We start from the raw sequence: 14,583 nt of genomic DNA, 5'->3' as shown, positions 1-14,583 counted from the left end.
CAAAGTTCAGTTAAGGCTGAAATGCATAGCTAAAATGAGATCTGGATCATTCTGCTGAATAAGCCTGTTATGACAGGTCAGTCAACAGCAAATCTGTTTTACACATCTTTTTTTTTTTTTTGCTTTTTTTTTTTAATAGCTTTAAAAACAAAACAAAACAAAACAACAACAACAAAACACAACAGACATTTTATATTTAATTCATTCAATATTTGTAACAGATTTACTGGGGTGCTGTGGTTAGCTGAGAAATAAGTATAAATTATAACTTCTTTGTACCTTAAAATACCTTCTGGAATTATAGCATAAATATCAAACTTCACATTTCCAAAGATGCTTTGCATTTTCTAGTTTTTATGGCATTAATATCATAATATTAAAAGTTAAGATGTTCTTGCTTCCTTTCTCAAGCCAGCTCTAGACAGTATTTTTCTGCTTCCACCTAATATTTGTCTTCCTCTTGAGCTGTGCCATGACAAAAGTTTTGATAGGGGAGGATGCTTTAGCTAGGATCACTAAAACCTCAGAGTTAAGCTTCCAGGAAAAATAGGAGAAGAAGATGACGAGTGTATTAAGTTGGCTTTGCACACAAGCTGCTCTCTCTTGAAAACCTCTGGCCTCTCTTGAAACCTCCGGCCAAACAAATTAGGTAAGTACATGTTACACAGATAATGTTTTAAGGCTTATTAAGGAGAACTACTACTTTTAAGAACATTTAGGGCATTAAAGTAGCCAGATGTTTTTAATATCAAAGTCTGTGTAAATGGGGGAAGGGACAGGGTCTCTGAGAATCAAAAGAAATAAAAGATTTGTGGAATCTCCTCTGCTTCCCATTCTTTTTTTGGCAGTTTGGCTTTTTTTGGGTTGTATGCTTCGATAAAGTTGAAAGCTGTACAGAAATATTCTCACACACAAAAATCTAAATAAACTATGCTATTTTCCCCATTGTGAGTGTTTTTCAAGGTGAAATTGATAAGCTTATACATTTTCAATATGAAAATGAAATGAACTGTAAACATATGCTTTACTGAGTGCAGCATAAGCATAATTTCTACAGTAATTTCTGATAAGAATATACATCAGTGCATATTTGAGATCACTGTGGCTTCAAATATTTAAGTAACCCTCTGGGAAAGGTCATGGATTTCCAAAATAAAAATCCAGTCCAGACCTCCCTCTCATGCTCACAGCAACAACAAATGCCCCTCAATAGCAGGTTTGGTTCTCCCCTGCCCTCTTTCCCTCTCCCTCCCCCCCTCCTCCCCCCACAATCGGTTTAGTGATTTACTAGAAACTAAATAACCCCATGGTTATTATGTAAGGATTTTTGTTCTTCCACTCTGCCACAGTCAAATGGCTGGAAATGAGGAGGCCTGGTTTTATCACTTTGTATCCAGCTTTCTGAGCACTGATGACTTCTGCAGCACTTTGGCCTCATCCTGAGCACTGCTGGTTGCTATGGAAGCAGCGGAGTGCAGCACTGTGAAGGACTGGGAGATGCTGGGGAGATTGTTCATCACTTGGTACAGACATAACAGTGCTGTCAGGTAAAGCTATACCATGTAAAATTTTATTTGTGCTGAATATATGTCGTTTGATCTCTAGAAGCTGCAAACTTTTTCTTCCTACGAAGATGTGCAGGAAGAATAGATTTTGTACATCTGGATCCATTTTCCTATGAGCTTCATCGTTCCGTACACTTGTTTTATTTTGAATGTAGTAGGACATTACTTCTCTACATGCTTTGCCATGTTTGGCAGTGGGAGGTAAGAGAAAGGAAAAGGTGTGTGAGGCAGATGCTCACCTGCTGAACCCAGCTCAGTGTGAGGGCAACCCAAGAGAGAGACCTGCCAACACCCTGCCCTGGGAGGCTGCTTCAGCTCAGGTGCTGCAGTGTTTCAGAGCAGGAGAGACCAAGCCAACACTGATGCTTTATCATGGTGACAAGGCAGTTTGCAGTCCATTGCAAAGGTCAGATCTTGAAGGAAACCAAATTTGCTGCAGCCTAGTCCTCTAGCAAGTATCCTAAACTCATTTCTCCAAAAGAAGATCAGCAACAGTTAGAATCTGTTAAAGAGTATCTCCTAATAACCTACACGTTAAAAGAGAAATTATTTTCTTAACATCACAGGTATGATTCAATTCACAGAACAAAATGACCAGATGGAAGTGTCTATATGTGATGTAGGTATCAAAGCTATATTCACTGAAGATCTCATGTATATTCTCTTTCCAAATAAAAACAAAAATAATTTAAAAAATAAAGCAGTATTCTGCTATTGATTCTTGTATCTGGAGTTTGTCTATTAGTAATTTTCAATAGAAATGTTGATAAATATTTAGGTTACGACTCTTTCTGGAGAAGCTGGAAAGAGCACCTTCTCATCTGGAACCAGAATATCACACTTCTAGAGTGTGATCCCACTTTACTCAGATGTCTTTTGGGGATGGGATAGTTGCTCCCTGAAGGACCCTGTCTCACATCCTTGATTACATACATATGAATCATGAAGGCTGGTGTCAAAAGGAGACTTATTTTTAATGTAAATTAACTTGAGTGCAAGCTTTGTAGTACTTTGTAGTATCAAGACAGAAAGCATTATGTTATCAGCTTTGCCAGTCTTATGTGTAAAAAGCTGTTTTGTTTAAGTTCTTATGCAGAGCTTACTAGCTTATACCATGGGAGGAAATGCAACACTGAGCTCATTATGGTTAAGAAATAACATTATGCCATAGTTGTACATCTATATAATAGTAGTCAGAAAGACTGGAAAATAAGTGACATTTTGGTTTGTGGGTGAGTAAAATCATTTGCATGAAATCAATAATTCATTTCTACCAGTTCTCTTTTTACCTACTTGATTCCCCATCATTTGTGTCAAAATAGTTGCTTCTGTGGAATGGGGGTGATTTACAGCTGACAAATTCCTCTTGGAGCACCCACCACATAACAAGATTTCACATGGAGTCATTCACATAATAACCTGGCATAAAGCCAGAACAGTTGGAATCTCTGGTTCTTGTTGAAAATTGGATTGGATTGCTTCATAGTTTTTCTTTCTAGCTTTCTGAATGGACTTCCAGTAGAAAGGAAATCTGGAATTGCTTCAGCTCTCAGTATCTAAATGCTTCCCAAAATAAAAAGGGCATCTGTTCGTGGCATGTCCTCTTACTTTTTTTTATGTTATTTTTATTTTATTTTTGTTATTGCAACACTTGCATGTAGAAGAGCTCTCTGTTACTCATACACTGAAACTATTTTTTTGGTGTTGTGACACAGCATGTGATTAGAAAAAAAATAAAAAATGTTGGTTGGATGGAAAATGTGAAAGTTTGGCAAATAAAGTATATTTTCTGTATTTTCTTGTTTAGAAGATTAAGATTTCATGTAATCTCGCACCCTTGGGCAGATGCTATCTGTTTTCCTGTCCAGAGCTTCAGGCTATAACCAACAGGAGACAAAAAAGGAGGCAGAGGAAACTGTGAGAGACCACAAGGCTTTCTTAATGAGCTTTTAAACAAAAATGCAGCAGAAGGGCCATTTATGCACTAGTTAAAATACTGGAAACAATGATTATGAAAAAGTATATTTGATTTTTTAAAGAAAATTGATGAACAATATCCACATAGACAAAAAGACTGCAATATTTACTTTTTGCCTTCTCTATTGAATTATTCTTGAGACATATGTATTTATAAAATATGCATAAATTGATTGTATTGAATGAATAAGTGAATCCATTTGCCTGTGTGTATGCTTGCCTATAACATACTCCTAAATATATAAGTATATGGAAAAACATTTTATTTTTTATGTTTTCTCATATGCCTTTTTCTATATGTAGTGAGTTGAGGATGAATTTTTGTCAAGACATTTTTAGAAGACCAAATCTGTAAGAAGTAGAGAAAGAAAAAAAAAAAAAAAGTCTTCTTAAACAGCAGTTGAATCATTTCCTTTCAGAAGATATGAAGAAAGACACAATAAATAAACAAATGTTGATTTGGAGAAATATCAACAAAGGAAGACAGCAATTTTATGAAAGAGCTTACTAGGTAAGGAACTTGCTAAGGGGAGGTTTAATGCTCAGTTCTTCCTCCTGACAGAGGCATACATGTACACAACTGTCAAAATATCCAAAAAATATCCAAAAAAAAAAGGTCCAAATTATTAAGAGAGGGAATAATCAAGGATAGCATAAAATATTTCTCTGGGTATTTCTCTTTGATGTTGTTCACCTTGTGTGAACAATTAAGCCTTTTACATAAACCTTTTACATAACCCAATACACAATTAACACCCCATTTTCTCAACTAAGAAAGCTCCAACAGAAGGAAGAGGAAGCCTCAAAAAAAAAAAAAAAAAAAAAGTGATTCAAAATTTACTGATTGCATCAGTAAAGCAACACTTAGAGACACATTCCCTTCTCCAGAGGTTTATAATGAGTTATTTACTCTCTCATTCAATTAAAATTTAAATATTTTGTACAGCATGGAACAGCTCCCATGGGAAGGACAAGGAAGAGTTTTCCTGTTATGGTGAAGGAGACATGAATCTATATTATTTTAGCCAGAGTTACAGGTGAATCTAAGGCTTCCAGTGCCAGAATGATTGCCCACTTGTATTGAACAGTATGATGAACATCTGTCTGGATAGTTTCTTTACTGCTGATTCAAACTTATTTACCAGCGAATTCAATCAGCATTTAAAAATACTTTGAGAGTACATATATTATTTTCCATTGAAAATACTTTTATTGCAACTTTTCAAACATTTTACCAAAAAGTGAATTAATTAAGTAATTTAAAATTATTGTAGGAGTGTTTATCATCAGCACTATTCTCTATGACATCAGTTGATTCTTGGAGGAGAAATGGGAGAAATGTCATCTTACATATTAATGTTATGATTGTGATCCACCGAAACATGGCCTGTGGTATGTAATTTAGAAAAACAAACCTAATCTTAAAACCCTTACTATTACTTTCCACAATGATTTAAATATTTTTCTTTTGACACCACCATTTAAAACTAAAGTTTTTTGTTTTGTTTTTTTTTTAGACACTTCATCTGTATCTGTTTTATCTTAAAGTTTTCATAATTGAAACATACTTAGCTGAAATAAGTCTTGCAATCTTAACAAATACAGTGAAACACTTTATCTACAAATCAAAAGATATGTTCCTCCCATTCAGATATAACCCATGTTTAAGCAATCTGTTGGTTCATTCAGCATTAGCTTATTGCTTACAATCTGATACCAGACCATATAGCAAAAATGCATATGTGCATTCATCATTCTTGTCTTTTTTTTTCATTTAAGATTGTTGAAAATTTATTTTATTTTATTTTATTTTATTTTATTTTATTTTATTTTATTTTATTTTATTTTATTTTTATTTTCCAGTGTTATTGGTATGTCATGACTCTTAAGGACTACTGGTTTTAAATATGGCCTTTTTAAGAGTCTGAAGATAACAGAAAAGAAAAATGAAACAGCATGACAGTTTTCAATGGCAGTTTTCATCGTGAATCTGTAGAAGTTAGCTGAAACACTATTTTATCCTCAATATTTTACTTAGATTGAAAGTTAATCTATCATTTTATTTTCTTAATATTGTTTTGGAAAAAAAAAATTGTAACTACATTCTTATTCTTACGTTTCTAGATGTGTTCTTTCATTGAATTTTGAGTGTCACAGTGGTGTTATTTCTGTATTTTTGGCTTCTCCTCTAATAATAATTTTTGAATTACTCTTTTCATACCAGGTATCCAGTACCTATTCATTGACACTGTTTGACATGTGTTTTCACCTATCATATCATCTGTGTTAACAGCAAAAACTCAAAAAAATCTACATTGCAAACACAGACAATCTTACTTTTTCCTGTAGATCAACTTATTTCTCTCTATATATACATTATTTATTATTTTCTTCCCTTCAATAGAATATTTTTATTAGGGCAATATTTTTTCTTGTTGATATTATTTATTATTTTTTATTATTTTTATGTGGTTGTTGTTGTTGTTGTTTTGTTTTTCACTTAAAAAGGAATTACAGTGAGGTGTAAAGAGGAATTACAGTGAGGAACATTGTTTAAATGCATAGAGATGTTTTTAAAAAATATTGTTTCATTATTCTGTGATTCAAAACCTACCTGTAAAAGTCCAGTTAAATCTTTATTAAAAAAATTATTTAATTTACTCTGTTTTCAAAAGCATGTATAACTTCTGTAGTATGAACAATCTAAAATAAACTATAGTTTGTTTTGGCTCCATTAAGTTCTGTTTTCATTTTCTATTTCAATTTCATGAACACACAGTCACTATGCTTTATTCAAAGATTTAATCTTTGTCCTTATTTTTGATGAATGAACTGTTTCATGAGCTGCTACATTAACATAAATCGATACATCCTAAATTTCAGAAATCAAAGCAAGCTACGGAAATGTTCATTTCAATACCAAGAACTACCAGGCATTCTTTGGAACTGCAAAACCTCATCTGAAGTCCATGGGGTCACTTTCATGGTGAAGTCAGTTGATATTTTGTCCCAGATTTCAGCTGATGTATGAGTGCGCTGGGAAAAGATTATAGTGAAACACGTTTCACACTCATTCCCTTTTCAATCCAGTGAACATTGAGTATGTGAATTTAAGTCAAGAGGTGTCTTCAGTTTTTCTAGCAAACACTTTTGTAAACCTGTATGTATTATTACATAAGATTTATTCCAGCCATTGCTTAACAATAGAATTAAGACTACATGTACATGTGTTTCAAGCCTGTGTGAAAGCCAGTATCACTTGCTTTTCTTTTATTCTTAAAGAGAATTTTTATGATTCTTTCTAATCTTTAATAACTATTATAAGAATAAGATGAAATGAATAAAGGCATCCAGAAGCAGTCAAAGCATCACTAAAATTAAGAAATCCTAATAAGTACATTCGATAAAATAATTATCATATGTTCATTCATCACAGTAGCAATAGTAGTAATAATGAAATACGATCCAATAATAAAGTACACCAAAAGAAAATGTAGCCATTAAAATGAAAAAAAAAAAATCATCTCCCTCTTTTCTTTCACTTTCATACCTCAAATATTCCATTTAAACAATATAATAGCAAGATAAATTGTGTAGTTTGGATGATATTGCAAGAATTTAGCTATAAGCATGAGATGATAAACAATGTAGTAATTGCATTTTCACATGGGAGAATTGTAATGCCTATTATTAGATTTATTGCGTGATGCAGTGATGAAATTCTTGCCTCATTAAAATAAGTAGACTATTTGCCAGTGCCTTCAGGAGAGCCACAGTTTCAGCCCACATCCTCAGCTCGTAATTCAGCATGTCTCCACTGAGTTCATTGATTCCAAGCCAAATCACACACACTAAAGTTCCCAGGCACTATTTTATTACATAACTTCCAAATGCAAGGGTTAATACCCTTTAAATATCACATAGCAGGTTAGTTCCTCATATATTTAGCAGGAGAGGAATGTGATTCTGTAAGGCATGCATCATCCACACAGACGCATACTGAGGATGTCCTTAACTACTCCTTGGTAAATTAAATACCTTATGCTTTATTTCATGAATTCTAACTGTTTAAGAAAGGTTGGACTTGAACAATTCTTTGAATTCCATCCAGGAAAACACAGGGTATACAGAAAATAGTGTTTGCACCAGTTTAGTGGCCCTTGTCCCATCCAGCCTGAAGTGGATAGTGGTCCCTTTCTCAGATGTTAGGGTACACTTTATTGTAGGAGTTGTCCTTCACATGAAAATTAACACTACAACCCTGAGTGAGTACAGTATTACAGGTGTTTATTACAGAGGAGGAGGAATATAATTCTAGCTGGTTTCACTGAATTCCAGCATGAATAACTTCATTCTGCCTACATAAGAGATTCTCTAATAACTTCATGACTGATGTCTTGTTTCCTGCATCAGAAATTTTCTGGGCAATGGCTATTCTTCAATGTATTGTTGTATGAAGTATTTGGATCTCATTGCTGACAAAAGATACTGCAGGAATGTACATACTGAAGTTCAGATATGAAGCTATCAAGATGTCTTTTTTTTTTTCTTTTTCCTTTGTTTTTGTTTAAGTCTATTCCTACCTCTCCCGGTTTTCAACTTCTTGATGAATTTTTGCTGGCAACTATTTCATTTTACTTCCAGCTGGCAGATCAAAAAAACACCTTCTTTGAGAGGTGATGGTAATGCACAAGCAGACCAGAAGATGTGTAATGTTATGTAGCAACCCAGCCAGCTTCTCTCTGCATTTCTCTCTGCTCTCCCAGATGCTTATTAAAATTGCATTCCTAAGAAAGGTTGGACAGGTAATCCAACCTTCAACCTCTAACATGGCAACAATTTATAATGTTTTGTGTAAAATAATCTGTCATGTTCTCAGTGAGAATGTAGTTTCCTACTATGTTGATCTATCTCAGCCTGAACATAGAAAACACTGTTTTTTTCTCCTTTTCTCTAGCCTAGTGGATGGAAACATATTTTAGAAAACACGTGTTTTCTATATAGAAAAAGCTGATCAGTAGTCATACTAATCAAAATTCCTAATTAACTCAGCCAGCCTGCTCAAAAGAATGTTCTGCCATCTAAATAATGTGTGCTTTCTGTTAGGGTCTGTATGGCAAGAGTGAGCTAACTTCCCTTTGACAACAGCAGAATAAGTCTCTGGTATTTATGTGGAACAGAGACCATTATTGTTGCAATTTTTCAGGGATGTCAGGTAGGAAAGACTATACTCAGGATCAGGCCATTTGATGGTTACTGTTCTTGTAAGAAATGTGCTTCATCAAATGTCATTGTAGAGTTTGTTTTAAGAGGACCTGTGCTTCATTTAGGAGACAGGACAAGCACGCACAGGACAAAATTAAAGTTGCCTGTGCAGTGCTTAACATAGCATATCTAGAGTTTAAAGTAAATTATCTGTGCACCAAATGAGCTGAATCTTGTTGAAATGCAATCATGTCATCTAAGTAATATTATCTTAATGTAGCTTTTTTTTATAAGCCTATTAGCTATACATCCTACTGAATTATATGAATGTGTGCTCAAGGACAATAAATTACAGAGCCCATCCAATCATCATATCCATCTAGTAAAGCACACTTTTTAATGTACATTTAACAAAATAATGATTTGAACAGTTGACTATTTCATTTTCACCAGACAAACTGATGTGTCCATATTTCTTACAAATAAGAAAAGGCTCTGGCTGCAGGAGGTAAATGTACATCTCTTCAAGAGGAGTGATTTGTTCTGAATGCAATTCTTCTCGGGGATGCTCAGAGACTGGCAGTTTGACCTACTGTACATTGTTTCCTCTGCAGCATTTTGCCAGCTTCATATGTTTTAATTTCAGGGCTAATGTCTTTCAATGTTCTTTTTATTGGAAGTAGTGGAGCATTAATGAACCAGTGTTCAAGCCAAGAGACAATGAAAGACAGTTCTACTTTATCTTTGCAAAGATAATGCTACAGGCCAAACAAGTGATTTACTAATACCTTGACATTTCCTGTTAAGTGAAAGGTTTTTTTTTTTTTTTAAAAATAATAAATAGTAAAATATTGACTACCATGTAATTAGCAACAGGCCTTTACAAGGTTCTTTTCAGATCTGATTGACAGTGTGTGTTTTAGAAGGTGTTTTATAGATACCTTTTAGAAGAAAAACTTTTTTTTGTCTTTCTAAATGAAGCCATTGGCTCCAGTGTTATGTCACTCACTAGTTATGAATGCAAGGCAACTGTGACACATAGCCTAGTCAGAGTTGTTATTTGACCACTACTAACAGGACAGGTGTGCCCTTGGCCCTTCCGGTTTATTATGAGCTTGTTTCATTCTCTTTCTCTCTCTTCCCTCTCCCCCTTCTCCCCCAAGTGTCTGTTACTCACCAGGTGCCCATTAATCATGTCTCCTGTCCTGCAAAGATAAAGATTGGAGCGCAGATCCAGGCAGCTGCTGCAAGATAAATACTCTGTGAGTGGACATGAACCCAGCAGGCTGCAAGGGTCAAACATCCTAACTTAGAATGGCCCACAGAGCCCAGAAACTACTTTGGAAAATAATAAAATAAAATAAAATAAAATAAAATAAAATAAAATAAAATAAAATAAAATAAAATAAAATAAAATAAAATAAAAAATAAAAATATTAAAAAAAAAAAGTGGAGGAGCAATGAAGACAGAAGTACTGAATATGAGGACTGAGATGAACAGCCACTTCTCTAATAACTGTCTATTACTCTGCAACTTATTTGAAATGGATGAATGAAGGTTATATCATCACAACATAGTTTAATGCTTGCAAAAATTCTCCACAACTCTGGAAATTTTATTACAGTGTCAATCTCTCATGAGAATGAGTTTAATGAGCCCAGGCAGAATACTGTGCTAATGCAGATACTGATACTCTTTTTCAGGTATTCACACTAGTGTGGAGTGGTATCACCTCCTGCTGGCACAACTATCTTTGTCTTGACATACCCATAAGAGCCTCCTCAGAAAAGGAAAAGTCTCAATGCAGTACATCGATCAAAAATAAAATGAAAAGCACAGAAATGTGGAAAAAATATCTAAAATCAGGGTGCTGCAGGAGCACCCTGCAAGTAGTGGAAGTAGTTTTCCACCCAACTCAGACCTGTGCGCATGTTCAAAAGTTCTGTAACAGAAGAAACTGGAAAAAAAATAAAGTGAAAAACATGGACTGGCAGGAGGAGTCAAACCATTAATATATTTTAGCAAAACATGCTGGGAGAGAGGATATATTTTCTCTGTGAAGCTTTGGAGTGCTGTGAGATAGAAGAATAAAATTGGATGGCTGTATGTGAGTACAGGAATTGCTATTTTGATCTGTATTTCTTCATTTCAACAAGGAAAAAAGCCAGCCAACAGAGCTCAGCAATGTAAGTTTATGTAAAAATAATAATAATAATAATAACCTCCCATGTAGTAGGAAAGGAAAAGGAGAAAATGACAGTGAGCTGACTTCCATTGTAGGAGTATGAAACACATAAGCAATATCAAGATAAGTTACTAAGTCCTGCTTGAAGTTTCATGTTATATTTCCATGATGGGTATGTGGTATAAGTGTGGAAGTGACAGAACAGTCACATCCCTTCACTCTACATTATCCATCAGATTAAACAGTGAAATGCTAGCTTAATAGAGATCATTTTTTGTGGGGTGCTATTAGAGGTACACTTTATTTTCTGGTATATTAGATCTTGAAGCTCCAGAGACCTTCAATGGGACAAATCTATGAACTGAATGATTGTGCTTGGACTACTCTGGAGTACCTTCATAGGAGAATGCAAAAGCATATTGCATGATCTCTCCTTGCAAAGCAATCATAGTCTAGTGCATTTGCAAATAGATGGATTTAAATCCATTCCAAAACACTGTAGGCTTCATTCTCTGTTTCTCCAGGTGACCTTCTATCTTCCCCTCATCAACTCATACTAACCAGCTTATATAAACTAATCCTTTTTCTTTTTAATGTCCATTTATTTGGTAATAGTCTTTCCAAATCATTTGAAACCATGATACTGGTGAGTATATGAATCAGTCTATCCTGACAACTCTCTTTAATAACAATAGATGAGATTTCTCAATACCAGCTAGGTGACCCAGAAAGGAAAGTACAGAAGATTGCCTATTTTCTCGACTAGAGTGGGAGATATCTTTGTGTTCTTTGTGCTTCTTTGCACTCCTCTTATAGTAAAATGGTGCTTCTTTCCACTCCTTATCTATAGTAAAATAGTAATTGAGTTGCACAACACAAAATTAATTGTTACTTGCTGATGATCCTGCTTCTGACCCTGGAAGTCCGTGAGAATTTTGTGATTGCCCTTCTTTAGCCAACACATTGCATATCAGACAAAGATGAAGAGTGAAAGCCAGGATAAGCCAAATGTTGATCTCAGAAGATACTACCAGGAGGAGTATTTTAGGCAAACCATTTTTACTTGGAAAAAACTCATACATTAAATTTAACCTCCAACCTCCTCCTCCCCCCCCCCCCCCCCAAAGGAATATAGTAGGCACAGGTTTTGTTTGTTTATTTTAAAACTTTTTAGATCTTGAAAGCAATTTCTGGTCACAGCAAAAGCTGAAAAATCTGAAATTACCTGATGGTCAAATTACCTGACGATCTCCTAGGAAAACTGGAGCTAGATCCATCCTCCCCTACATTTTAAGAAAATTCCTGCTTAACACAATCTTAGCTATTTCAGTGTGGGCTACTTGCTACTTGAATATTCCAGTTTCATGGTGATGTAAAACATTTTCATTGAAAAAAAATAATGAAATAAAAAGTTCACTGCATCTTGTCTTTTTGGCTTTTGCACTCATATCATTTTTCTGATCTGAATAAGTATATCTATTAATTCAATGTCTTAAGAGATTCCAAACCTTAAAATAAATAAGTAAATAAATAAAATTAAAAACATCATGGAGGCATCAGATGATATAATATGAAGATCCCTATCTCTCCCACCTTTTAAAATCCATTCCTCATCCTTTTTCTTTTTTTTTTTCTTTTTTTTTTTTTTTCCCCTCAATGGATAACAGACTGCCTGTAAAATGAAAAAAAAAAAAAAGTTTCTAAAATGTATTTATTCTTTAAAAAGCAAAGTTTTTAAAGTATTTAAAAATTAAACTCTAATTATATTGACAAAACTCAAAGTCTCATCAGTCTCAACTCTATTTTTAATCTTACAACGTATCAATATAAAAGAGCGGTTGATGTTAATAACAAACTAATGGGTGGCTTATACCACTTGAATTTTTGGTTGGAGCAGATAGAGTTAAATATCTTTTATCAGTCACATACTTGCTTTTGAGAAGTTCTGAGAGCACATGAAAGACAGTAAGGACTTAGAAGAGAATAAAGACAGATGAAATCCTACCTTACATCTGCCTTTATATATGAAAGAGATTACATTGTATCCAAATCAGGCATCCAGGGAAGGCAGATGAGAAATTAGGAAGCATGTAAAATACAGCAAAAAATGGTTGTTAAAAGGTTATAATCTTTTAAAATTGACAAGCCTTCTTGGCCAGATTACACATACCCAGGAGTGCTGGAGGAAGTGGGGGATGAAATTGGCAAAGCATTAGCAACATTTTCACAAGTTCACTCAATTTTTATTCACTTCAAGAGACAAAGACGGATCTGAAGATAGGGAAAATGGGTCACACTGTTTCTTTACTTCAAAAAGATGAAGAAGAGGAAGGGATACAGACATGATAAAGTTGGTTCAGTCTTTTTGATAGTGTTGTAGGAACAGTGAAAAATGCTATGAAGGCTTGGGAAAAAAAAAAGAAAAAGAAAAAGAAAAAGAGAGAGACTTAAAGCATAGCAAAGGGTAAAATGTCACACTGTTTGTTCAGCACTATTCAATTAAGGCCATCTCACATCTCTCCAGAGGAAAGCATTTCTCTGTGCTTAAGTGTATTCACATTCTTGGGATGATAAAATTGTGGTAGATAGGGAACCTCAAAGAAGAAGAATCAGTATACACCCTGCTAATTTTTCCACATCAAAATTATATGTACCTTAGAAGCACCTTTGGGAGCATTCCACCTCAGAGTCCTGGAGAGAGACACACAAAACATGAGATACATTTCTGTAGTTCCAATTCCTTCATCAAATTCAAAAAGACTAAACCTTTAAAAAAAATACAGAAAAATGAAAGGACAAAAATAACAATTCTGATATGCTATATTAGGATGTGATCACATTGTTTTTCCACATACATTGTAGCTTAGGTCTTTTTTATGCCCTTGACTACAGACAACAAAATTTACCTGCAGTAATGAGAAGCTGTTTCAGATATCCTGCATACAAATTCAACAATTTTTCTTGTTGTGGTTGTTGATAGTGGGTGTTCTACCCACTTTCAATGAAAACCATGATTCCCAGAAGAGCTGAGATTTGATTTACCTTAATCTTGACTAGCTGACAGTTTTGTTGATCTTTCTAGATGGCTTAAATTCTGAACTGTGAAACTGACTATTTTGAAAGTTAAGAGTAATGTGTGAGCATAAAGGCAGTGACACTGGTCAATACAAACAACAGATACCATTACATGAAATCTGTAAATGCTATTAGCTAAACTCATATACCTCCTACATTTTTCTTTAAATAGATGCTGCATAAATACTGCCTTCCTTTTATGTGTGGACATTATGGTTCTGTCCCACTGTGCTTGTTTGCTCTGATGTTGTTGATGAGAGCTACCTTCTGCCATTGGAAACTGGGGCAGGTGTGACTTCATGCTGCTTGATGGCTGCATGGCAAAGCCCAAAAGTATGTGATGGAGCAATGCTAATAAGCACTGTACTTTTGAAATGGTACTTAATTTCAGAAAAGCTCAGCAATGAGAGTTCTACAGAACCAGTGTCCCCTAAACTGCAGGCATATCTGTTTTAAGCCCATATTTATCTGTTCTCAAAATGCAAGCACAAAGAACAGTAAACAAAAGATTAGATGAATGGAGACTGTATTGACAAGTTAGAATCCAATTAACTGATGTTTTGAATAGCATTTTT

General features: G+C 34.5%; 2 long non-coding RNA genes across 2 annotated transcripts in view; one reads left to right on the top strand and one right to left on the bottom strand.

The window, feature by feature from the left end:
• The first annotated feature begins 1,371 nt into the window (after positions 1 to 1,371).
• LOC310895239 lies at positions 1,372 to 4,921 on the top strand. The gene is made up of 3 exons (XR_014580567.1): positions 1,372 to 1,547; positions 3,846 to 4,053; positions 4,817 to 4,921. It is a non-coding gene; the product is annotated as an uncharacterized lncRNA (long non-coding RNA).
• A 1,520-nt stretch (positions 4,922 to 6,441) lies between these two features.
• The window catches only part of LOC310895236, a 34,169-nt gene continuing 26,027 nt past the window's right edge, over positions 6,442 to 14,583 (bottom strand). Inside the window, exons 7-10 of the long non-coding RNA XR_014580558.1 lie at positions 13,588 to 13,624; positions 12,527 to 12,605; positions 9,925 to 9,991; positions 6,442 to 6,578 (exon numbers count right to left, since the gene is read on the bottom strand). This is a non-coding gene — a long non-coding RNA (uncharacterized lncRNA). The remainder of the gene's footprint in view (positions 6,579 to 9,924; positions 9,992 to 12,526; positions 12,606 to 13,587; positions 13,625 to 14,583) is intronic.

This window comes from Anser anser (assembly GCF_964211835.1).
Source record: "Anser anser genome assembly, chromosome: 2".
Classification (NCBI taxonomy): domain Eukaryota; kingdom Metazoa; phylum Chordata; class Aves; order Anseriformes; family Anatidae; genus Anser; species Anser anser.
Note: the sequence above shows the minus strand (reverse complement) of the source record. Positions and strands in the feature narration are given on the sequence as shown.